This window comes from Enhydra lutris, unplaced genomic scaffold, assembly GCF_002288905.1.
Source record: "Enhydra lutris kenyoni isolate GAN:26980312 unplaced genomic scaffold, ASM228890v2 scaffoldscaffold9, whole genome shotgun sequence".
In the NCBI taxonomy this organism is placed as follows: Eukaryota; Metazoa; Chordata; class Mammalia; order Carnivora; family Mustelidae; genus Enhydra; species Enhydra lutris.
The window spans coordinates 24525334-24552495 of NW_019154093.1; positions in this window are offsets into that span (position 1 = coordinate 24525334).

Here is a 27162-nt window from a genome sequence, read left to right on the forward strand (position 1 = left end):
GGTTAAAGGAAGTGAACCAATCTGCCCAAGGTCGTACAGGTAGTAAGCACTGAACCAGAACTTGAACCCTGCTCTGAAGGATGACAGAGCTTTTTGCATTCTAACATATACCCAGGTGATTAGGACAGTATACGGAGAGCTGTGGTTCAACCTAAGTCTATGGCTCAGAGAGCCTGGAAGGGCCCAGAACCTTCTAGAAGGATGATGAGGTATCCTTTAGTTGGAATCCTGAAGAATAAGAAGCTGTTGGCCAGGTGGGAGGAGAAGGAAGAGGACTCCAGGTAGAAGGACAGGTAGTGACAAAAGTTTGGAGGGTCCGAGTGTGTCCTCATTTAGAAAATAAATAGGAGAGAACAGAGGGAGGCAGGAGGCAGGGTATTAGCCCCTGACCCTGATTAGATACATGAAAGATATCTGTTCTCAGCAAGTCCGCCATCTCACTCTAATCTAAAAATGAGAAGAGAGAGACCACTGAAAAGTGTTTTCCCACCTGAGCCTAGTTTGCAATGAAAAGACACAGCTGGCTGGTGGCTCAGGGAGGATCAGGTGTCAAGTCTGGAAGCCTGGGGGCAGGGGACTTGTGAGGGGGCTACAGAGCACAGTGGCCCCTCTTCCCCTCTGTTCAGCCACCTGGCCCCGCTGGCTCTCTTGTTGGTTCCTCGTCCAGCCCCTGCCCCCACACCGCATCCATCACCCCGAACTCAGGGAAATGAGACCACGATGCTGCCACAGAGACCCCTGTGGCCTGGTGCTGACAACCGGTGAGTTGGATTCTGTGGGTCCTGAAGATCTGGCGGCAGGTAAGGGCCATTAACACCTTCAGAAATTCTAGAACCCCAGGGCTGGCCTGCTCATCCCTGATAGGCATAGCTGGGAGGAAGTGGGGAGATCAGGGCTTCGTGCTATTTAATTTATTTTATCTAAATGCATTGATATAGAAAAGCTCTTGGAACTGTGCCCCGCACAAAGCAGGTACCATGCAAGCCTTTGCTATTGTTACTAGCGAGGTCTACTTCTGGGTGGGGAGGGGACTTGCCCAGTTACACAGCAGAGTGACCGGACGCTCTGGGTTGGGCACAGGCCTGGCCTCTTTCCAAGGCATCTTTCCCTGGGAAGGGCTCTGCCAGCTTTCTTTAGACCCGGTGACTAACAGTTTGAGCTCTGATTAGGTTCAGTTTTTAGAAGAGGCCCTGTAGGAAGCTTATTATGAGAGCACAAGAGACAAAGTCCGTCCTTCCTCATAAGAATGCCTCTTTATTTGCTCTCGTCCACACACAGCACTGTGTAATACCTGTCTCCCCATCACATAGCAGAAACCCGAGTTTATACACAGCACACCCGGAGGCCTGCTTCCAGAAGATGCTCCATCAATTTTAACTTCTGTCCTCTGGGTGCGCGCACACCTCTGACTAATGGAGGTGTTTGCATTAAAATTTCTCTCCCACCTAGCACGGACCTTTCTTTCTTCCCAAAGTGAGACATGAGAAATGGTGACCAGGGGAGAGAGGGAGGGGTCTCTGAGAGGTCAGGGCTGGCCTGGTGGCCAGTGGGTAGCCAGCTGCTGGGTGGGATGAGAGTGCGTCGAGGGGCACCCATTTGTCTTGTCCTTTGACACTTGGGGTAAACTCGTACCTGTTTCCTCTCTGCCAAGCATGTCCGCTATCTGTGGCTGAGGAGAATGTCTAAATAGGATCCAGGCGGGCTGAACTGGGAGGGTTTCCGTACCAGTCTGCGAAAGCTGGGTGGTGGGCCAGGGGCACCAGCGTGTCCTCAGCCTGAAGAGGTGGGGCTGGGAGGGGAAAAAAATCAAGAAGGCGTTTGCTTGGGAAGTAGCCAACCAAGGCACTTGGTACTAGGCCCAGGAACCTTTTTGAAATGGTTCAAGCCTTAGGGGAAGTAAAAGGCTGTTCTGTTTTATCAGGGAGATGAAAGATTACAAGGGGACATAATCTAGCACATGGTTCAGGGCCCTGTCTCTGGAACCAGGATTCAAATCCCAGCCCCCTGCCTCCCTCCTCACTGTGTGACCCTCATCAGCTTTCTTAATCTTTTCTGTGCCTCAGTTTTCTCATCTGTCAAGTGGAAGAATTTTGCTATTACTTGCCTTATAGATTTGATGTGAAGATTAAGAGTTAATATATGGGAAGTGCTCGAAACAGAGTCTGGCACACAGGAAGCCCTATACCAATGTTGCCTTTATGATGGCTGTTATTTTATACCTACTACACATCAGGGGCTTCACAGGTGTGGGTTTCTTATTGAATTCTCACAACTGATTCTCCTGGAGGAAAGTGAGTGGGCCAAGCTGTGGACCCTGACTGCCCAGGACTGGACTATCTCCTGGCTGAGAGGACTGGAAAATTCTTTCAGTCCCCATCTGAAAACTCTATCTTCCTGGAAATGTCCCCTGCTCTTCCCCATTGGGAAGAGTGTGTGGGGGAGATTAATGAGAAGGTTACTTTATGGGCATGCAGGGCGCTAAGACAAAGCCACAAGTCATCTGCTGCATCTCTGAGGTCAGTGTTCTTTTCTGGTAAGATGGCGCCGTGCATACGGCCTGCCGTCAGGCTTTACGGTTTGCCTCATCTTGTTCTTGGCCGCTGTGTGGCTGTAGGCAAGTCACATCACCTCCATGAGTCTTGTTTCCCTCTGCCTTTTCCATTGGTACGCATGGCACTGAGACTGGGGACTGGGGGGCAGCTCACGGGGGTGGGGGATGTCGATGACAGCAAGAGTGGCTCCCAGAGGGAGTTTTGCAGTGATTGAAGGGAGCTGCAGCCATTGCCGTTCCTGGCGATGCTTTAATAATAGTAATAATAATAATAATAAAGAAGACTTAAAAAAGCCACACGGGATTCTAAAATAGCATGTTTTTAAAGTCAGACCAAGATCATCCCCTTCTCCTCCTGCCAGGGCACGTCTGGGCTGTACATATCACCCTGTTTGGAGCCTACATGGGGCATCCAGTGAGGTCCCGTGGGGTGGAACTAAGGACCCTCCAGACCCTGCCGAGAGAGGTCACGGTTCCGACCCTGGCAGTGCCCCTGATCAGGCCCCTCTGTTCCTCGGAGCATCTGGCACCAAAGAGATCAACTATCAGTCTGACAGAAAATCTGATCTTTCCTCTTTGTCCTAAGGTGTCTGGAGTCTCCTAGCTCCAGGCCTTTTCTTTCAGCTGCTTGCTGGTCCTGTCACATTCTTCTCCAGCTGGTTCAGCTTCAAGAGAAAGGTTGCCAAGTCTGTTGAGCAACATGGTCTCCTCTGTGCACCTCCAGCTTTTAGTACGTGGCTCTACCTGTAGGGGTAGAGCGTTCCAGGGACCTGGACTTACAGAGGCATGAGAGCTGTGCAGACTGATACTTCTAGGCAGAGCTGTGTCCTGCGGTCCACGTGGGCAGATGAACTTCTGGGACCTGAGCTGCAAGCAGCTCAAACCCTGAGACCAGGTCTGAGGATGACTCGCAGGCAGCGACTGGCTCAGAGGCTGGCTTACGACAGGGGCTTATGAATGGAAGATTCCGGGAGTCAAGCAGACATAGGCCCTGGCTTCTGGGACCTGTGAAGTCTCCCCTCCCCCACCCAAGGGATCTGTTCTTCCTTTGGTCACTGACCTAATTTCACCACTGGTCTTCCCTCATTTGGTGGTGAGCCCTAGGGCCAGCCTCATGCCTGTCTCAGTGTCTCTAGTACCCACCAATGCCTACTAGTACATCGTAGATGCTCAAAACACAATGAAAGGATGAATGAATGACAGGCTCCTACATTGCATTCACCCGTGGCTGTGAATGGGAGCAGCCAAACCAGGTGGTAGAGCTCCCCCCCCAACCCATTGTGGCCTCAGCCCCAGCCCAGCTCCTCGTTGCCCCATACAATTTGCTTCATAAATCCAGGCAGAAGGAGGGTAGTGGTGGGGGCAGAGGACACTGAGTGCCATTTGCAGACCCTCCCTGCCACAGAAGGGCCACTACTTCAGGGCAAAGAACAGAAATAGACTAGCTTAGAAGAATCATTGTTTTCTTGCTCGGCTTCCTGTCTTGGCCCAGAATTAGTTCATCCCTTGAGCAGCCAATGAGTTCCTTCCTCATTGGAGGGGGACAAACGAGTAGGGGTCCATTCAAGGTTCAGTGTGGCAAAATGTTGTCCAAAGACTCTCTCCTAATGCTCCTCATTTTACAGAAGAGGATACTGAGTCTCAGAGTTAAATAGCTTTCTCAAGACCACAGGACTAGTCCATAACTGCACTCCCGACTATGATTTTATTGAGCACTTACTGTGTGCCTTTAATATAAATGCATGGCATACATTATCATATTTGATCCTGGTCAAAACAATCTTACGGACTGGGTTTAATCATTCCCCCGTTGACAGAAGTAGAAACTGAGGCTCAGGGAGGTGAAGTAACTTGCCCAAGGTGACCTTGTTAGATATTGGCAGAGCTGGAGTCTGTGGTGCCGTGGTCCTTGGTGGGAAGAATGTATGCTTTGGAAGAGCCTCTGACACTTTTATAAAAATACTCCGGCCAGAGCACAACCTCAGATCTGCCAAAGCAGAACCACTATTCCGAGTATGTTCTCCAAGTGATTCTGGTGTGCTTTTGTGCCTGAGAATCTCAGCGTAAAAAACCTCCGTCTTGTGTTTTCTTATCTGGAAAACTGGGGCCGCTGGGACCCAGGGCTCTGCACAAGGATCCAGGAGAGCTTGAGGCCATGTGAAAGGGGTTGACCCAGCGCCTGCGCAGGGGTGCTCCGTAATCGCTGACTTCCCCGTACCCGGCGACCGGGGAGTGCCTGGAGGGCCTCGGGTCTCTTGTGTGTGTACATGACCCCACTTTGCCAGAGACCCAGAACACTGTTTTCTGGGCTTTGGGGTTCAGTTTCTTGATTGTTTATTATTATTCTTAATAGAATTCAGGAGAAGGCCATGAGTGGGCCAGACATCTGTGATAAATCTGCTGGGGTTTTTACAGGAAAGGGTTCCCAAGTTCACTGTATTCTATATTTCTTGCTTTTCTTTCCAGCTACAACACAGCCAGGAAAATAACGTGCTTGAACTGAAAGAAAACAGCCTGTTAGCTAGCCTCTGGTGAAAGCTGACTGAAGGAATAGGAGTGTCAGATTCTATAGCGAACGAGTGCAAGGGTGTTGGGAGCCTTTTTTTCTGAAACCTACATCTGAAGGCGAAAAGGAGAGTCCATTCAGCCCTCCCTGTTCCGGTCCCTGTATCCGCGTTTCCGGTGTTAGTTCACCTCACGTAGGACTGTCCTCGTGGGGAGGTGAGGAGTAGTCCTCTCCCTATTTTACCAATGAAGAACAGAGGCTTGGAGGGTTTATAGGATAGGACCCTGCGCTGCCGACAGGATTCAAACTTAGTCTGTCCGCTTCCTAGCCTGCAGCCTTCTCTGTACCATGGTTGTCTGCTCTGGTTTCCTGTTTGCCTCTGGGAGTTTCCAAAACCTTAAATTAATTTTGTGATGAAAGTAGACAAATTTTAAAAGGTTGCTCCAGAAAAAAAGAAGGAGAAGGAGAAGAAGGGGAGGAGGAAGAGGAAATCTTTTCACAATGTACCATTCTTGCTCTGCTCTGTATCCCTCGCGCCTGGCCCCAGGCCTGACTCTAGTAGGTGCAGATCATGGACAGTGGATGGGCCAACGGGTGCCTCCTTTGCTTACCTGCCAGAGCACCCCTTTCTTCCCCATGGGGGGCTCCCTGTGTCCATTTTGGCCTCTGATTCCTCCCCTGGTGCCTAGGTGTGCTCCCCTGGGAACTTCTTCGCTGGATTTCAGTTCCCCCCCCCCGCCCCCCGCCCCATTGTCTTGTGCTTGACCTGTCTTGGGAATAAACAAACTCCTCTATTTCCCCTTCTGATATTCATTCTGATCATTTTTCTTCTCTGATTTCCATTCTGAGATGTTAAGCCATTATCAAATCTATGCTTAGTTTTATTCGGACACATTAAAAAATACTCCTAACGATGGTGATAGATGTAATTTTTAGGGCCTCAAGTGTCCCAGGTGCTGTGTTGAGCACTTGATTTACAATGCTGGGAATACTGGCAACAACCCTATTGTGGCAGATTGAATAGTGTCCACCCCCAAAAGAAATGTTCGAATTCTAACCCCTGTGGCCTTTTTTGGAAATAGGGTCTTTGCGGTTGTAACTAAGTTAAAGATCTTTGGGTGAGGTCATCCTGAATTTAGAGTGGGTCCTAAATCCAATGACTGGCATCCTTGAAGGAGAAAGGAGAGGTGAATTTAACCTGGAGGCACAGAGAAGAAGTCTGTGTGAAGGTGGAGGCAGAAATTGGAGGGATGAATCTGCAAGCCAGGGAATGGCATGGACTGCCAACCATCACTAGGAGCTAAGAAAGAGGTATGGAGTAGATTCTTTCCCAGAAGTTCTGGAAGGAGCCAACCCTGCCAATACCTTGGTTTTGGAATTTTGGCCTCTGGAAGCGTGAGAGAGTAAATGTCTGTTGTTTTAAGTCAGCAAGATTTTGGTAATTTTTTATACCTATAATATAGGAGTTATTATTTTTTGAAGATATATTTATTTATTTTTATTATGTTATGCTAGTCACCATACAGTACTTCATTAGGTTTTGATGTAGTGTTACATGATTCATTGTTTGTGTATAACACCCAGTGCTCATTGCAAAGATATATTTATTTATTTGAGGGTGAAAGAGTGGGGACAGGGACAGAGGTGGAGAGAATTCTCAAGCAGATTCCCCAGTGAGCATGGAGCCCAAGGTGGGACTCTATCCCAGGACACTGAGCTGAGTTGAAACCAAGAGTCAGCCACTTTACTGACTAAGCCACTCAGGTGCCCCTGTTTTATATTTTATAGAGAAGAAAACTGAGGCTAAGAAAGAGTTTAGAACTTTGTCCACGATCACAGAATTGGCAAATGCCCCAGATTAGAGTCTCACTCAGTTCTGGGGCTGGCTTCATTAGTGTGCAACCTGGGCAGCTGCACAGGGCTGTGTATCCACACCTGGCTTAATGCTGTACTGTGCTTTTTAAAAATTCTTAATTTTTGAGCAAGCCCCTCCATTTTCCTTTTGCACCAGGCTCTCCAAATTAATTAGTTTGTTCTAATCAGGCCTTCTGATGTCCAGACCTCTGCTCTTGCCTTTCTCATCCACATTGTCATAACCTATATGCACCCCCAGTCTCCATTCATCCCCACAGCCTCACTCCCAACACTCCTTAGAAGAGAGATCCAAGAGGAGTTAAAGTCACAAGAGAAGGCAATATGATGACAGGATGGAGGTGGGAGTGAAGCATTTTGAAGATGGGGAAAGAGGGGGCTAACCAAGAAATACAGGTGCCTTCTAGAAGCTGAGAAAGGCGAGGAGATGGAGTCTTCCTTCAGAGCCTCCAGGGGGAGCCAGCCCTGCCCACAACCTCACTTAGCCCAGTGAAGCAGGGATTGGAGTGCTGACTTATGGAATCATAAAAGAATACATTTGGCTGGATGATGGACATTGTGTCGGGGGTATGTGCTATGGTGAGTGCTGTGAAATGTGTAAGTCTGATGATTCACAGACCTGTACACCTGTATTAATAATAATAAAAAAAGATATGTACACCAAAAAAAAAACCAAAACAAAACAAAACCACATTTATTCTTAAAGCCACTAGCGTTGTGCTATTTTGTTATAGCAGCAACAGGAAACCAATACACCCTGCTTCCAAGATTTACTTCTGCTCTCATCACTACATCTGCAGAATCGGTAGATTTGTCTTCCCCAAAATCATTGACATCACATTTACATGTAATTGCAGAAATCACATTTTCATGTAATTGCAGAAATCACAGCAAAATTCCTTTTCTGCTGTTCATTTAGTGTGTAGGGGGAGAGATTTCAACATTTGTAGTTAAATTATCAAAATGATCAATGTAATACAATTAATATTAGTTTAGAAATCCAAAGAATATTAAAAAGTATGTCTTTTAAAAATCTCTTTGCTTCTGTTTTAATCTCTCATTATTCTGAAAGGATACATGACTTTAATATTTCTATTTAATGAGTCTACTTCTGCCAGTATATAAAATATTAAAAGGTCATTTTAAACATGAATTTAACATAAGCCTGTTTTGGGGGGGGAAGGAAGGAAAAGCAATCATCAAAATTCTACAACATCAAGCAAATAAAACTTAGAAAAGAATCAAAAGAGAAACCAAAGCCCATTTTCCTTAGCCCCCATTCCCCACAAAGGTATGCAGCTGAAAAAGCATGAATTTGAGATTAAACTCTGTTCTGTAACTTCCAGTCTGTGTGTGTTTGGGCAAATCTTCATTGGTCTGGGTCCTATTATGTCCATTTCACAAATAAGGAAATTAGTTCTTGGGGCTGAGTTGCAGAGGAAATAAACTGTATCTAGCATGACACTCAGCACAGGTGTTGGAGATAATGCTGTCAAGTATTAATTGCTATATCTTCTTCCTTTCATGTGGCAGCAGACATATTCTAGACTGACTGCTTATGAGGCATGGCTCTTAGGGCAGAAACCCTGATTTTAAAAAGTCACCTTAGGATTTCTAAGTAGGCATCGAAGTTCCTGACAAATAGCCTGTTCAGGTGACAAAGCCTGGACCAACTCAGTGTTCTGCAGTGTATGGATAGAATAACCAAAGATCCAGGGATGAGGCTGTCATTTTGCATAAAAAGAGCTCACACATTTCTGAGTTGGTAGATAGATGGAAGAGTTGGGAGGAGGGCAATAGAGTGACTCTCTGGTGTAAGTGCTCCCATCCCTCTTGGAGACATGAAGCAGAGGGTAAAGGAATCCCCAGATAGGTTTGATGGCTTCCAAAGAAGAGGAACTAGGGAGCCTCTGCCCAGAATCTGTCTCCTTGTTCTGGGCTATTGTGAGCCCCATGAGGATCCTACCCTACTTTGGCCTTGATGAGTGGGATGAAGAGAGCACATGGGAAGAGTAATAGAGTATTTGCTCAGCTCCTTCAACTGAGCCCATAGTAACAGTGACTTAAATGAGTGAGAGGATTATTTCTGTTATCTAAAAGTTTAGACTGGTAGGTGGTCCAGAGAGGAAAGGCAGCTCTGCTCTAGGAGTCCTCTGGGGCTGTCGTTCTTTCTTTCTTGTGACTCCACTATCCCCTGGGGTGTTGGTTTGGTCTCCCCAGCTGTGGTTAGCTCTCACCAACCACATCTGCATATGAGTGAGCTGGAAAGGGGAAAGAAAGAAGGAGAAATGGGAAGCAAGCCACTTCCCTCCCAGGACATGACCAGAAATTTCACACATCACTTCTTCTCATATCCTATTGGCTGGAACTTTGTCATATGGGCACCCCCAGCTGCAATAAAGGCTTGAAAATGGAATCCCTTGTTGCATGGCCATCAGACCAGCTGAAACTTAGAGATGTTGGGCTTTAAAACAAACAGGAATCAGAATAGAATGAATATTTGGGGACAATTAGTAATTTTGCTACAGAGAGCCTATGTAGAATGGAAAATATTTCCCTGTTGGATCAGGTGGGGATTCAGTGGAGGAAGTAGAACAACTGTGACCATATGGAATAAAGGATTGTGGGATTTGGGGGAAAAGGGTCTGAACTGGGCAGGTGGAGGTTCAGAGAAAAATCTCTAACCAAAGCTTCTAAGACTACAGGTAGGCAAGTGAGAATGAGACATTCTAGATTTTCAGCACTGCTGCATCTGTCCCTTACCCCACCTAAACATGACAGACTCCAGAGAGCAATGGCTGCAGCTTTTTTGTTTTCTTTTCTATTTTTAGAAATTATTTTTATTAACATATAATGTACTATTTGCCCCAGGGGTACAGGTCTGTGAGTCATCAGGCTTACACATTTCACAGCACTCACCATAGCACATATCCTCCCCAATGTCCATAACTCAGCCGGCCTATCCCTACCTCCCACCTCCAGCAACCCTACTTGTTTTGTGAGATTAAGATTCTTTTATGGTTTTTCTCCTCCCTGATCCCATCTTGTTTAATTTTTTTCTCTCCCTAGCTCCCACAACCCCCCACCCTGCCTCTCAAATTCCTTATATCAGAGAGATCATATGATAATTGTCTTTCTCCGATTGACTTATTTCACTCAGCATAATACCCTCTAGTTCCACCCATGTCATTGCAAATGGCAAGATTTCATTTCTTTTGATGGCTGCATAGTGTTCCATTGTATTGAGATATATATATATATATATATATATATATAATCTCACATCTTCTTTATCCATTCATCTATTAATGGACATCCAGGTTCTTTCTGTAGTTTCGTTATTGTGGACATTGCTGCTATAAACATTCAGGTACACATGCCCCTTCGGATCACATTTGTATCTTTAGGGTAAATACCCAGTAGTGTGATTGCTGGGTTGTAGGGTAGCTCTATTTTCAACTTTTTGAGGAACCGCCATGCTGTTTTCCAGGGTGGCTGCACCAGCTTGCATTCCCACCAACAGTGTAGGAGGGTTCCCCTTTCTCCCCTTCCTTGCCAACATCTGTCATTTCCTGACTTGTTAATTTTAGCCATTCTGACCGGTGTGAGGTGATATCTCACTGTGGTTTTGATTTGTATTTCCATGATGCCGAGTGATGTGGAGCACTTTTTCATGTGTCTGTTGGCCATCTGGATGTCTTCTTTACAGAAATGTCAGTTTGCATCTTCTGCCCATTTCTTGATTGGATTATTTGTTCTTTGGGTGTTGAGCTTGATAAATTCTTTATAGATTTTAGATACTAGCCCTTTATCTGATATGTCATTTGTGAATATCTTCTCCCATTCTGTCCGTTGTCATTTGGTTTTATTGACTGTTTCCTGTGCTGTGCAAAAGCTTTTGATCTTGATGAACTCCCAATAGTTCATTTTTGCCCTTGCTTCCCTTGCCTTTGGCAATGTTTCTAGGAAGAAGTTGCTGCGGCTGAGGTCAAAGAGGTTGCTACCTGTGTTCTCCTCAAGAATTTTATGGATTCCTTTCTCACATTGAGATCTTTCATCCATTTGAGTCTATTTTTGTGTGTGATATAAGGAAATGGTCCAGTTTCATTCTTCTGCATGTGGCTGTCCAACTTTCCCGACACCATTTGTTGAAGAGACTCTTTTTTCCATTGGACATTCTTTCCTGCTTTGTCAAAGATTAGTTGAACATAGAGTTGAGGGACCATTTCTGGGCTTTCTATTCTGTTCCATTGATCTCTGTGTCTGTTTTTGTGCCCGTACTATGCTGTCTTGATGATGACCGCTTTGTAATAAAGTTTGAAGTCCGGAATTGTGATGCCAACTTTGGCTTCCTTTTTCAACATTCTTATGCCTATTTGGGATCTTTTCTGGTTCCTTATAAGATTATTTTAAGATTATTTGTTCCATTTATTTGAAAAAAATTTATGGTATTTTGATAGGGATTGCATTAAATAATGTGTACATTGCTTTAGGTGGCATAGACATTTTCACAATATTTGTTCCTCTAATCCATGAGCATGGAATGTTTTTCCATTTCTTGTGTCTTCCTCAATTTCTCTCATGAGTACTTTATAGTTTTCTGAGTACAGATTCTTTGTCTCTTTGGTTAGCTTTATTTCTAGGTATCTTATGATTTTGGATGTGATTGTAAATGGAATTGACTCCTTAATTTCTCTTTCTTTTGTCTTACTGTTGGTGTATAGGAATGCAGCTGATTTCTGTGCATTGATTTTATATCCTGACACTTTACTGAATTCCTGTATGAGTTCTAGCAGTTTTGGAGTGGAGTCTTTTGGGTTTTTCACATAAAGTATCATATCATCTGCAGTGTGAGAGTTTGACTTCTTTGCCAATTCAGACCCCCTTTATTTCTTTTTGTTGTCTGATTGCTAAGGATAGGACTTCTAGTAGTATGTTGAATAGCAGTGGTGATAGTGGGCATCCCTGCTGTGTCCCTGACCTTAGAGGAAAAGCTCTCAGTTTTTCCCCATTGAGAATGATATTTGCTGTGGGTTTTTCATAGATGGCTTTGATGATATTGAGGTATGTATCCTCTATCCCTGCACTATGAAGAGTTTTGATCAAGAAAGGATGCTGTACTTTGTCAAATGCTTTTTCTGAATCTACTGAGGGTATCATATGGCTCTTGTTCTTTCTTTTATCAATGTATTGTATCACATGGATTGATTTGTGGATGTTGAACCAACCTTGCAGCGCAGGAATAAATCCCACTTGGTTGTGGTGAATAATCCTTTTAATATACTGTTGGATCCTATTGGCTAGTATTTTGGTGAGAATTTTTGCATCCGTGTTCATTAAGGATATTGGCCTCTAATTCTCCTTTTTGATAGGGTCTTTGTCTGGTTTTGGAATCAAGGTAATGCTGGCCTCATAAAATGAGTTTGGAAGTTTTCCTTCTATTTATATTTTTTGGAACAGCTCCAGGAGAATAGGTATTAATTCTTCTTTAAATGTTTTGTAGAATTCCCCTGGGAAGCTGTCTGGCCCTGGGCTCTTATTTATTGGGAGAGTTTTGGTGACTGCTTCAATCTCCTTACTGGTTATGGGTCTGTTCAGGTTTTCTATTTCTTCCTGGTTCAGTTTTGGTAGTTTATATGTCTTTAGGAATGCATCTATTTCTTCCAGATTGTCAAATTTGCTGGTGTATAGTTGCTCATAATATATTCTTATAATTGCTTGTATTTCTTTGGTGTTGGTTGTGATCCCTCCTCTTTCATTCATGATTTTATTAATTTAGGTCCTTTCTCTTTTCTTTTTGATAAGCTTTGCCAGGGGTTTATCAATCTTATTAATTCTTTCAAAGAACCAGCTCCTAGTTTCGTTGATTTGTTCTACTGTTCTTTTGGTTTCTGTTTCATTGATTTCTGCTCTGATCTTTATTATATCTCTTCTGTTGGGTTTAGACTTTCTTTGCTGTGCCTTATCCAGCATCTTTAGGTGTTTGGTTAGGTTGTGTACTTGAGAACTTTCTTGTTTCTTGTTAAAGGTTTGTATTGTTATATACTTTCCTCTCAGGACAGCCTTTGTTGTGTCCCAAAGATTTTGAACAGTCGTTTTTCATTTTCATTTGTTTCCATGAATTTTTAAAATTCTTCTTTAATTTCCTGGTTGACCCATTCATTCTTCAGAGGATGCTCTTTAGCCTCCATGTATTTGAGTTCTTTTCAACTTTCATCTTGTGATTGAGTTCTAGCTTTAGACCATTGTGGTCTGAAAAATGCAGGGAATGATCCCAATCTTTTGGTACCAGTTGAGACCTGATTTGTGACCCAGGATTTTCTGGAGAATGTTCCATGTGCACGAGAGAAGAATCTGTATTCTGTTGTTTTGGGATGGAATGTTCTGAATATATCTGTGATGTTCATCTGGCCCAGTGTGTCATTTAAAGCCTTTATTTCCTTGTTGATCTTTTGCTTGGATGATCTGTCCATTTCAGTGAGGGGGGGTGTTAAAGTCCCCTACTATTATTTTATTATTGTCAATGTGTTTTTTTGATTTTGTTATTATTTGGTTCATATAATTGACTGCTCCCACGTTAAAGGCATAGATATTTAAAATTGTTAGATCTTTTTGTTGGACAGACCCTTTAAGGATGATGTAGTGTCCTTTCTCATCTCTTATTATAGTCTTTGGCTTAAAATCTAATTTATCTGATATAAGGATTGTCACCCCAGCTTTTTTAATGATGTCCATTAGCATAGTAAATTGTTTTCCACCCCCTAACTTTAAATCTGGAGTTGTCTTTGGATCTCAAATGAGTTTCTTATAGACAGCATACTGATGGGTCTTCTTTTTTTTTTTATACATTCTGATACACAATGTCTTTTGATTGGGGTATTTAGCCCATTTGCAATCAGGGTAACTTTTGAAAGATATGAATTTAGTGCCATTATATTGCCTGTAAGGTGACTGTTACTGTATATTGTCTCTGTTCCTTTCTGGTCTACTACTTTTAGGCTCTCTCTTTGCTTAGAGGACCCCTTTCAATATTTCCTGTATGGCTAGTTTGGTGCTTGCAAATTCTTTTAATTTTTGTTTGTCCTGGAAGCTTTTTATTTCTCTTTCTATTTCAATGACAGCCTAGCTGGATATAGTATTGTTGGCTGCATATTTTTCTCATTTAGTGCTCTGAATGTATCATGCTAGTCCTTTCTGGCCTGCCAGGTCTCTGTGGATAGGTCTGCTGCCAATTTAATAATTCTACCACTGAAGGTTACAGACTTCTTCTCCCAAGCTGCTTTCAGGATTTTCTCTTTGTCACTAAGACTTGTAAGTTTTACTATTAGATGGTGGGGTGTAGACCTATTTTTATTGATTTTGAGGGGGATTCTTGTGCCTCCTGAATTTTGATGCTTGTTCCCTTTGCCACATTAGGGAAATTCTCTACTATAATTTGCTCCAATATACCTTCTGCCCCTCTCTCTCTTTCTTCTTCTTCTGGGATCCCAATTATTCTAATATTGTTTTGTCTTATGGTGTCACTTATCTCCTGAATTCTCCCCTAGTGGTCCATTAGTTGTTTGTCTCTCTTTTGCTCAGCTTTTTTATTCTCCATCATTTTGTCTTCTATATCACTCATTCTCTCTCCTGCCTCATTTATCCTAGCAGTAAGAGCCTCCATTTTTTATTGCACCTTGTTAATAGCTTTTTTTTATTTCAACTTGTTTAGATTTTAGTTCTTATTTCTCCAGAAAGGGATTTTAATTCTCCATAAAGGGATTCTCTAATATCTTCCATGACTTTTTCGAGCCCAGCTAACACCTTGGTAATTGTCATTCTGAACTCCAGTTCTGACATCTTACTAATGTTCATATTGATTAGGTTCCTAGCCATTGGTACTGCCTCTTGTTTTTTTTTTTTTTTTTTTTTTGTGGTGAGTTTTTCCACCTTGTCTTTTTATCCGGATAAGAATAGATGAATGAGAAAATAAAATACTAGTACTATAAAGGGATGGAATATGACTGTAAAGATGAAAATTTAAAAAGATTCTAGGGGCGCCTGGGTGGCTCAGTGGGTTAAGCTGCTGCCTTTGGCTCAGGTCATGATCTCAGGGTCCTGGGATCGAGTCCCGCATCGGGCTCTCTGCTCAGCAGGGAGCCTGCTTCCCTCTCTCTCTCTCTCTCTGCCTGCCTCTCTGTCTACTTGTGATCTCTGTCAAATAAATAAATAAAATCTTAAAAAAAAAAAAGATTCTAAAAAAGAAATTGCTAAGGTAAGTTGGTTGGAAAAAGAGAAAAAAAAAGAGGAGAGAATGTGATCAGGCTGGAGACTAGAACAAAGCCATACACTAGACTTAGTGTATATTTTGATCTATTAGAAGTTGCATCCCAAAATTTTAAAGAAAAAACCCTCTATGTATACAAAAAATAAGGTTAAATACAAGGAAGGGAAAAATATGACTATAACAATGAAAATTTTAAAAAATTTTTAAAAAAAGAGTATTGTTAAGATAAAATAGTTAAAAATGTTAAAAGAGGAAACAGGAAAAGTTACAAAACTAGAAGAAAAAAAATTAAAAAAATTAACTTTGCAAGACTAAAGGATCATGGGAAAAAAGTCTTGAATTCTATGTGTTGTTTTACCCTAGCTCTGGAGTTTGCAGTTCTTATTGATATGAACTTGTTCTTGGCTGGATGTTCTTACTGATCTCCTGGGGGAGGGGCCTGATTCAATGAGTCTCAAATATCTTTGCCTGAGGCAGAATTGCACCACCCTTGCCAGGGGCCAGGCTATATAATCTGCTTGGGTTTGCCCTTGGTAGCTTTTGTTCCCTGAACAATTTCCATAGAGCTCTGGAGGACAGGAATGAAAATGGTGGCCTCTCATCTCCAGCCTGGAGGAGCAGAGAGTGTGGAGCCCCACTCCTCTGTGTGCCTTCAGAGATAAGCAGTCAATCCCTCCAGTCTCTCTGGTCTCTGGCTGCACTCCGAGCTCACCCAACCTGTGATGGAGTGTTTCTATCTCTGGTGCATGGCCCCGTTTGGAGTCTCCAAACCCAGCAGATTCCTGTTGCACACTCCTGCACTGCTCCTCTGGGAGGAGCCACTGGATCTGCCACTTGTGGGGTCCCTGCTCAAACACCAGTGGTCTGATTGTGCCTCAGATCACAATTTAAGGTAACCCCAAGCTGAGAGTTCACTCCTCGGCTCTGTCTCTGTAGTCTGCTTCCCCACTCCAGTACCTGGTAGCTCTGCCACACTCAGACAACCCCCGGTCTTTCTGTGACCCTGTGGGTCCTGAGACCACACTGTTACCATGAGGGCTCCACCCCTGCTTAGCCTCTGGAGCAATGTCCTTCAGTGGAGAAGACTTCTAAAAGTTTTGATTTTGTGCTCCACTGCTCCAGTGCTTGCCCCTGGAGCTGGCCTCTCCCCCCACTGTCTATCTTCCCGTCCTCTTGGATTCATTTCTCCGCAAATCCTACCTTCCAGAAAGTAGTCAATTTTCTGTCCCTAGAATTGCTGCTCTCCTTCTCTTCTATCTCCTGTTGATTTTGTAGGTGTTCAGAATAGTTTGTTAACTATCTAGCTGAACTCCTGGGACCTAATGCTATTTCAGTCTCCTACTACTCTGCCATCTTGCTTCCTCTGTGATGGCTGCAGCTTTACCTCCTCTTCTACATCTTGTGTTCATTTCCCTTTTGACCAATTCCACCCTGAAATTATATAGGAAAGGAATTCTGGGAAATGTAGTTCTAGCTCAGCCATGGTGACAGAGTTACAAATTGTCACATTCATGTTTTTGAGGACAATGAAGACTGACATGATATTGAGATGGAGCAGATCTGGGGGTTGCAAGGCTGGACAAGAGACAAAGGCAGCAGGTGCTGCATGGGTCCCCTGGGCAACCCTGCTGCTGAGGATGAGATATCTGTGCCTCCCGACCCTCTCCCCTGGTGTCTTGACATCATGGACCAGCCCTACCATTCCAACATTTCCACTCCCATCAGGACTAAGTACAAGCTTAAGGTTGGCCCAGGAGAGAAGAAAGTCTCACTTGAGAAAACTCTTGTTTGTTTAAGAAAACCTTAAATAGATTACATTAGAATTTCTGGCTTTGAGCAGAATATGGGTTTAGAAGGGAAAATAGGTGCTTTGTAGAAACATAAATGTCATTTCTTGCACTTGATTGTCTATTGAGAAATTCACACATACTAAATAAGTAATCAACTGATCTTACTTGCCTTCTTCCTTTTTACTGTATCCAGCCAAATCGAAGGACACCATTGGCCCCTCACTGGGGCATGCTCTGAGTTTGTCTGTGTGCTTCCTTCTTTTGTGAATGCTATTTCACTTTTGTCACCCTGACTGTATTTTAAGCAACCCCACCTGCATTTCTCCTCCATGATTCAGCTCAAATGAACATCTCCTCTGTTAATCCTTTCTGCCCTGCCTTCTTTGTGTGGGGGGTTCTGTCAAATGCTGGTGTGTTGCTTGACTCAAAGTACTGTCTCTCCAACTGAATGGGGATCCCCTTGGGCAGGGACTTCACATATCATACACATCTGCATGCCGTCTCCATAAACACTTGATGGCCCATTGACTGGGTGGAAGTTTCTCCAAACTGGGAACAAACAAATCAGGTGATTGTCCTGTTCTGAAGAGAACACTAGTCTCTAAACATGTTGGTTCTCTGCTGACGTCATTTGATTGTGTTGATAAACATATAAACCTAAAACTATATGTCATGGGGATCTTTGGGTTTTCCAGTGTTAACTATTATGTCTTCATTTCCTTTCGTTTCTTCCACTGACCTCCTTCCCACATATTTTCATCTTGCCTGAATTGCAGAGCAAGATCTCTTACTTCAGGCTTTTGGTACTGTATTAGTTTTCGGGGGCTGCTATAACAAAATACCACAGACAACAAAAATGTATTGTCTCACAGTTTCATAGGCTAGCAGTCTGACAGTGTCAACAGGGCTATGCTTCCTCTGAAGGATCTAGGGAAGAATGCTTCCTTGCCTCTTCAAAGCTTCTGGTGTCTTCCAGCAGTGCCTGGAGTTCCTTGGCCTGTAGATGCCTTATACCCACCTCTGCCTCCATCATCACATGGCATTCTCTCTATCTTCACTTGGACTTTTAATAAAGATACTGGTCATTGGATTTAGGGCTCACCCCCATCCAGGGTAACCTCATCTGAATTTGATCACATCTGCAAAGACCCTATTCCCCATAAGGTCACATTCACAGGTGCTAGAGATTAGGACCATGGTGCATCTTTTGGGGGACATCAAGTCTCTTTTATAGGTGCACTAATCCTACAACCCTCATGACCTGATCCCCTCCCAAAGGCCCCACCTCCAAATGCCATCATATTAAAGATTAGGTCCTAACATATGAATCTGGGGGGGGGGTGGGAGGGACACAAATAGTCAGTATAGAGTGAATCTCAATAGATTCCAGATACAAACTCAGTTTTCTGACTTTTGTTCGAGAATATTTTCACCTACTCAAATGTCGAACTGGTCAAACTGATAGGAAGCAAAGATAAGATCTGCCTCTGCTCAGAACAGGTTGGTTGCCCCATGTGAATGGAATTGTATCTGGGAAAGTGTGCTGAGTGTGAAGGTATCAGTAAGGCAGAGGACTTCTCATCTAGGGTCATCTGGATATGTGTCAATATCTCTGTGCCTGTGTGCGTACGTGTGTGTGTGTGTGTGTGTGTGTATGTGTGAGAGAGAGAGAGAGAGAATAGCAAACACACAAACTGTCATGTAGGTTTCTACTTCAAGACCTTGCCTTTCCTAGAAACGTCTAGGCTTGAGTTTTGGCTGAGGGTAGCATTGTAGGAACCTCATTGGGGTTCCTCTTCCACGAGATGTGCAGGATACTTGCCCTCTACCAGTGACAGAGACCTCACTATTATCTAGACTCATACTTTCTATTGTTAGAAAATGCTCTTCCCTCCTCTCCGCTCTCTACATTCATCTTCTGCATAACCAACGTCTGACAATCCCTTGTGCTAGATTAAAAAAGAAGAAGGCCGGTTCCATGTCCTTAAGGAACTCACTGATGTGTGAGGGCCTCAGATGGGTAAAGCGATAGGATAATGCCACGTGTAAGTGTAATGCTTGGGCATGGCTGTGCAGCGGACTCTGACAGGGCATCTGGGAAGCCTTCCTGAGGAGGCGATCCTGGGCTGAGCCCTGAAGTATGAATAAGTGTTAGAAAAACAGAGAGGGGAGGAAATTTCAGGCAGAGGACACAGTGGGCGCAAAGAATGGCATGGAGCCAGCAAATAGTAAGACATATCCCATCCACTCGTAGCGTCAATGTAGAGGGCCTCAGCGGGGAGGTGTTCCTCCTCCTTCCCTCCTTCTTTTCCTCCCCCAGCTTTGTGGAGTTTACTGATTGATCAGATACCAAGACAGTGAGATAAACACTCCACATTACTGGGGGGTATACTAAAAGGTCATACACAGGAGTGTGGCTCTCAGCTTTGCCTTCCTAGGGCTGGGAGCAGAAAGGGAAGTCAAGGTCCAGCCTATAGGGAGGGGGTCAGCCTCTTCCCCTCTCCATCAGACGTGGGCTCAAGTACTTTCAACTCTGGTCTCTTGTCCCTTGTGACTGGCAGGCTGGTGGTATGATGCCAAGATCTGAATTTGGGAGGAGAGCTTTAGAAAGAATTCCACCAAACTCCACTTGCAGGTTTTGGGCACAAGTCCAACTAGTAATATAATCTTTGATTTTTCATGTGTAAGGACCTGGGCCATGCTGGATCCCTTGGTCTAATGAGCCCCGAGTGTACCCATGACTGTTCTTCACACCATCTTTCGTGTACACACTGGCTTCCTCCAGAAAGCCTTTTTTTCTCTGCTTCTCCTTCTTTCTGATTGAACAATCATACCCTACCTGACTCAGGCCAACCTCCCAGAGCCTTTCCTTAGTTTACTTCCCTTGCTTGGTCTTACGTTTTACTTATGCTCAGATCATGTTAAGCCTGGAGGGGGTGGCTTGCCTGGGTGACTCAGTTGGCTGAGTGTCCAACTCTTGATCTCAGCTCAGGTCTTGTTCTCAGGGTCATGAGTTCAAGCCCCACACTGGGATCCATGCTGGGTGTGGAGTCTACTTAAAAAAATAAAAAGCCTGGAGAACTTCTTACACAGTATCTATTTTGTATTCCCTATGGCCTTGAGCACATCCAAGGCAAAGCCTTAATAAACATTTGTTGGGCTAAGATTTCCCAACAGTGCATTAATGTTGGTGTAACTTAGGCGGACCTTCATTCATTCACACCTCTGACAACTGTCCGCTGAGGGAAGGCAGCAATCAGTCAGCTGGTCCCAGACTTCCCGTCCTCATGGAGTTGACAGTCTTTTAATCTTATCACAATGCTGAGGGTTTGTTGTGATTAACTGGAAGCCTACTAGATAGGAAACAGGGACACTCTGAATGTGGAAGGCCATCACATTTACAAGTGAGGAGACCCGAACCCAGGGTCACAAGGAGTATGAGGCAGGTGTCCTGGGACATGGCTTCTTTGCATGGGGCTTTGCTGCCCAGAACCATGCAGCTGCCTTGCGTTCAAAGCCAAGTCCTTCCATTTGCGACTGCAGTTGCATTCCTCCCCATGTGGCAGCATTTCTAGATGCTGGAGAGAGACAGACTATGGACCCAAGCCAGACCAATTACAAGAGCACCATTTCTCTGTTCTAAAATGACCTGTCTTGCCATGTGTGATGCTTTTTCCACGTGGCCATAATTGGAGTGCCCCTCCCTTTGAATAATTCTTTTAAAGAAAAACCAGAGCAACACCCAAGATGATCTGTGATTACCAGGGTAAGATCCACTTTTTCCATCATCTTGACAGCCGGGAGATGAGCAAAGCAGAGGAATAGGGTGTTACATGTATGCATCTCTTCCACCTTCTCCCCGCCAGGCATACGTATCCTGGGGGTTGGGAAGCAGTCACTCCAGCAACCCCTCTGCCAGGAAAGAACTTGGGTTGATGGTTTCATTCCCCATGCTGTGCTCAGCAAACACACACATAGCATCTCCTCGGTGCTAGCTCTGTTCTGGGTGCTAAGGGGACAGGGAAGATGAGATGTTATACTTGTCCTCAAAGATGTCCCCAGCTGGTGGTCAGATGGGAAAGGCAGACCTCTTGGCTGGAGCTCGAGGAGTGGGGAGATTTTTCAGTAGGTGAAGTGAGGGAAGGCATTTCAGGCAGAGGCCACAATGTGGGCAAAGGCGTGGTGGTTTGGAAGTTGGGAGGGATGGGTGGGTGGCAAGGAGATTTCCCCAGAGGAACGGTGGCTGGAAAAGGAGGCAGGAACCATTTAGGGATGGCTTGAGTAAGGATATAGGGACGGCTTTTTTCTTAAGAAAATGGAGAGACACTGACTATTACAGATTCATGATCCCTGCTTCCCCTAAGTTTCATACAGAGAAACGTGTTGAATCTTCAAAAACATGAATACAGCCAGGCATCATCTTAGGGCAGACAGTAAAATGTTCCCATATTTTCATGTTTCCTTCCTTCCTTCCTCCCTCCCTTCCTTCCTTCTCTTTCTAATCAATAAATATTTAGTGTATTCATTCTCAAAGCTAAGAGATGTGTTTCACTGATCCCATCCCCAGGTACCTGGAATGCAGAAGAAAGATTAATTATTAAGGAATCAGAGACTCCTCACAATCCCAGCTGTACCTCTTCAAAATTAACCTCCTCTTTACCTCTTCTATGTTCTGGGTACCATGTTCGGCATTTTTATAAACACTGCTTCTAATCCTTACAGAGTTACAGTATAAAGTGGCAATGAAAAGACCCCACTCCAAAACTGCTAGAACTTGTACAGGAATTCAGTAAAGTGTCAGGATATAAAATCAATGCACAGAAATCAGTTGCATTTCTCTACACCAACAACAAGACAGAAGAAAGAGAAATTAAGGAGTCCATCCCATTTACAATTGCACCCAAAACTATAAGATACCTAGGAATAAATCTAACCAAAGAGACTAAGAATCTATACACAGAAAACTATAAAGTACTCATGAAAGAAATTGAGGAAGACACAAAGAAATGGAAAAATGTTCCATGCTCCTGGATTGGAAGAATAAATATTGTGAAAATGTCTATGCTACCTAAAGCAATCTACACATTTAATGCAATTCCTATCAAAGTACCATCCATTTTTTTCAAAGAAATGGAACAAATAATCCTAAAATTTATATGGAACCAGAAAAGACCTCAAATAGCCCAAGGAATATTGAAAAAGAAAGCCAAAGTTGGTGGCATCACAATTCCGGACTTCAAGCTCTATTACAAAGCTGTCATCATCAAGACAGCATGGTACTGGCACAAAAACAGACACATAGATCAATGGAACAGAATAGAGAGCCCAGAAATAGACCCTCAACTCTATGGTCAACTAATCTTCAACAAAGCAGGAAAGAATGTCCAATGGAAAAAAGACAGCCTCTTCAACAAATGGTGTTGGGAAAATTGGACAGCCACATGCAGAAAAATGAAATTGGATCATTTCCTTACACCACACATGAAAATAGACTCAAAATGGATGAAGGACCTCAATGTGAGAAAGGAATCCATCACAATCCTTGAGGAGAACACAGGCAGCAACCTCTTCGACCTTAGCCGCAGCAACATCTTCCTAGGAACATCGCCAAAGGCAAGGGAAGCAAGGGCGAAAATGAACTATTGGGATTTCATCAAGATCAAAAGCTTTTGCACAGCAAAGGAAACAGTTAACAAAACCAAAAGACAACTGACAGAATGGGAGAAGATATTTGCAAATGACATATCAGATAAAGGGCTAGTGTCCAAAATCTATAAAGAACTTAGCAAACTCAACACCCAAAGAACAAATAATCCAATCAAGAAATGGGCAGAGGACATGAACAGACATTTCTGCAAAGAAGACATCCAGATGGCCAACAGACACATGAAAAAGTGCTCCACATCACTCGGCATCAGGGAAATACAAATCAAAACCACAATGAGATATCACCTCACACCAGTCAGAATGGCTAAAATTAACAAGTCAGGAAATGACAGATGCTCGCGAGGATGCGGAGAAAGGGGAACCCTCCTACACTGTTGGAGGGAATGCAAGCTGGTGCAACCACTCTGGAAAACAGCATGGAGGTTCCTCAAAATGTTGAAAATAGAACTACCCTATGACCCAGCAATTGCACTGCTGGGTATTTACCCTAAAGATACAAACGTAGTGATCCGAAGGGGCACGTGCACCCGAATGTTTATAGCAGCAATGTCTACAATAGCCAAACTATGGAAAGAACCTAGATGTCCATCAACAGACGAATGGATAAAGAAGATGTGGTATATATACACAATGGAAAACTATGCAGCCATCAAAAGAAATGAAATCTTGCCATTTGCAACAACGTGGATGGAACTAGAGTGTATCATGCTTAGCGAAATAAGTCAATCGGAGAAAGACAACTATCATATGATCTCCCTGATATGAGGGAGAGGAGATGCAACATGGGGGGTTAAGGGGGTAGGAGAAGAGTAAATGAAACAAGATGGGATTGGGAGTGAGACAAACCATAAGTGACTCTTAATCTCACAAAACAACCTGAGGGTTGATGGGGGGAGGGGGGTTTGAAGGGGGGGGTGTTATGGACATTGGGGATGGTATGTGCTATGGTGAGTGCTGTGAAGTGTGTAAACCTGGCGATTCACAGACCTGTACCCCTGGGGATAAAAATATATGTTTATAAAAAATAAAATTAAAAAAAATATATACCAAAAAAAGAAAAAAGAAAATAAACGAGTGTCATTTGCTTACTGACCAAATTTAGGTTCTAAGCACTATGAGAATTTTAACTAGTTGAAGTCGGTGCTCTTCCCGTCCCCCTTACACAGATGAGGAGACTGAGGCTGAGCAAGACATAGGAAGCCCTCACCTGTCCTCACTATCCTCCTGCTTTGCCGCAGGCCTGTCCCTCCTCTGAAAAGGGGTGGGGTCCATGCCCTGCTATTGTGCAGAGATGGTATGAAGGTTAAATGAAGGTTAAATGAAGAATTGTTTTGCAAACTGCAACATACATACAATATGCACTTTTCAGCTGTGATGTTCATAAAAAAATAATGATTCCACATAGGAAAACATTATCAATTAATGATCCTGCTTTATTTTCTATTACAAAAATTCCTTAGGTTTATTTGTTCTGTGTACTTAAAGGTCTACACCACTGATTTCTTTGTACTTCTAGGTTATGAAAAAACAAAAACAATTTGGAAATGAGGTAATAACTTAGTTGATTAAAAAAAACTCATAATAATGTGTTAATGAAAAATTTCTTATGAGGTTGGTTGCCTTCTGGGGAAGTCAACAGTGTTAATGTCTAGTTAATCTTGGGGACAAAAGAAAGATGGCTCAGACCACAGCTTCTATCTGCGGGTGTTTCCAAAAGTTGAATGGCACTGGGATATCTACATCTCCCTTCCTCCAAGCACTTTACACGGTATATAGATCATCTATGGATGGAGGTGCATGGAGCCAAGCTGGGCTTGCTGGCAGGGAGGAGGCAATGGGTGGGGAGGCACGCTCTGTTCCTTCTTAGAGTGTCTTTCCTGGATATCAGGAGGTGGAAAAATGGCCCTTTCTTGTAAACACAGATGGCCTGGGAACATCCCTAACTTTTTACTTTAAAAGGACATAAAGTGAGCTGGACCTTCAATTAGACACATCTGGGAACTCTCCTGTGTCCAGGGAGCTGGCTGCCCTGCTGAGGAGGCCTCCCGCCTTGGCTGACTACTCTGCTCCCACCTTCCTCCAGCCCCGCGCCCAGCACCGCCACGCCTCTCCTGAAGTCCTGCCACCCCAAGCCCTGCCCTGAGCAAGGCCCTGCTTTTCCCTTCTCCCCTCTCAGATCTGCATCTACACCGAATTATTAAATCAATGGAAAACCCATATGATGCAGCCGTCCTGCCTTGGGTTCAGGTCCTCTCACTGGTGCCCGGCCTGGAGAGTGCTCACTACAGATCAGAACCTGGAGGATCTGCTCTTTGCCTCTGATGTCAGAAGGAGGCTGGCCCTTCATCCCACCTGATGTTCTGAGTCTGCCTCTTTTTCTCTCCTCTACAATTTCATGAGGCCCTATGTCAGGCCATTCTTTAGGTCATTTTACTGTCGCAGCAATCATTCCAGGAAGATCACTGTGTGAGTTATCTCTGGCTGTGTCACAAACCACTCAGAGACCTAGTGGCATAACAGAGTCAGCAAGTACTCTCTCACCCAGTACCTGGGGGTGAGCAAGCTGGGAGGGGCTTAGCTGGGTGGCCCTGGCTCAGGCTTCCTCATGACGCTGTAGTCATGAAGCGGGCTGGGGTCATCTGGGCTGGGCTGTCCACTTCCAAGCTCAAGGTTACTCACAGGGCTGTTGGCAGAGGGTTCAAGTCGTCCCATGTGGGCATCCAAATAGGGCTGCTCATGACAGAACTTGGGCTTCCCTCAGAGCAAGTGAAGAGAAAGAGAGAGCTAAAAGGAAACCGCAGGATATTTTGTTAGCCTGACCGTGAAATTGACATACCATCATTTCTGCCATATTCTGGTGGTCACACAGATCAACCCTGGTACTCTTTGGGAGGGGACCACACGAAGTTGTGAATTCCAGGAGGTAGGGCCCATTCACCTTGGGGGCTGGCTACTGCAGTCACCCAGGTTTAATGGCAGTAGTGGGCTTACTTAATTCTTTCCACCAGACACTGATTTTTCCTTCAAGAAGTCCTTCCTTTTTCATCTTCAACCTCTTCTGCTTCTGGTCTCTTCCCCAGGCCACAGCTTGGTTGGCCTCCTTGGCTTGAAGATGCCTCATGGTCTTCCCATACCTTGCATCCCCTGATCACTCCATACCACTTGTACCCATCAAAGCCACATGCCACTCTTCATTTACTCATGACCAGATGTTCTGCCATCTGGTTGGCCCCACTGGCCTCCATATTTCCATCAGTCCTTACTGCTATCACCCAGTCACCTGACTGCTCCCTCACTGAGGAAGTCAAAAAGTCAGCAGCTACCTTCCTGCTAATGAGCAACAGCTGTGATCTTGGCACAGGCCTCCCTCTCCCTGATCTCTGCCAACCAGCAATGATGGCTGTCCTGTGCTCCTCCCTCAGCTTCTGTAGGAGGGCACCAGGATGTCCTCAAAGGTCATTGCTCTGTGGCTGGCTCTTCTTCTTCCAGGCCCTGAATGTGGTTGTGGCAGTGCCTCTGGGTTCTGCCCCTCAGCTCCTTTTCCTTATTTGTTGTGCTCTTAGCAGGCAAACTCTGCATATCCTTCTAAACGCAGGGAGGACAACCTATAGTGTCTTCTCTCTAACTCTCTCTCCTGTCAGCTCCTTCCAGTCTAATCCTGCAGCCACTGCCTTAGCTCAAGCCTCTAATTCCCTTCCCCTCCAGGTGTCCTCCCATCCCACCGCCACATCTTCATGGTCTCTACCTCCAGGTCTTGCCTCCCCATCCCTCTTTCCCAGAAGCAGGCTATTCTGACAATGTCACACCCTAGTTAAATTCTTTCCTGTTGAGCACAAAAGAAAATCTAAAGCCCTTGCAGGGAGCCCAATGTCCTTGTGATCTAGCCCTTACCTCCTTGCTCTGCGACATAACTCACTCTTCCTTCTCCCCTCTCTCATTTTACTTACCAGAGTGTATTATCTATGGTACTGCTCTTTGTGGAGCCTGTGCTGGTCCCCCCCACCCCCCCACCTTGGCTCCAGCACCAGCTGTGTAATGGTGTCCTCCCTGTCCCTCCAGGGAACCATGGAGGAAGCTTAATCTCCTCCCTGCTTGGATCCCCTCAGGACTTGCCCTTCCCGTACACCTTTCTAGTCTCTGGGACCATCTGCCTCAGGGCTTTCTCCGGCTGCAGAGCATAGCCTGTGAGCAGCCTGGCCATTCCTGCCTCCAGAGAGCAGCTCAGAGCCAATGAAGGATGGGATTTGGTAGGCAAATACCCCAGCTTCCTCCTACCTTAGGTGGGACAGCTCTGAGATGTACTCTGCACCATCTCCCAGAGCATCCAGGGGGATTAAGACTCAGTCACTCCAGTGGTATTAGTTTTCTTTTCCTGTCTCATTCCCTCAATGCCCTATGAATGCTTCTCCTAAATGAACCACTTGCCCTCGAGCCCTTATCTTTGGGACTGCAACAGCTTGCACACATCTCACCTGCAACACTTCCCACACTGAAAACGTCCAAAATGTCC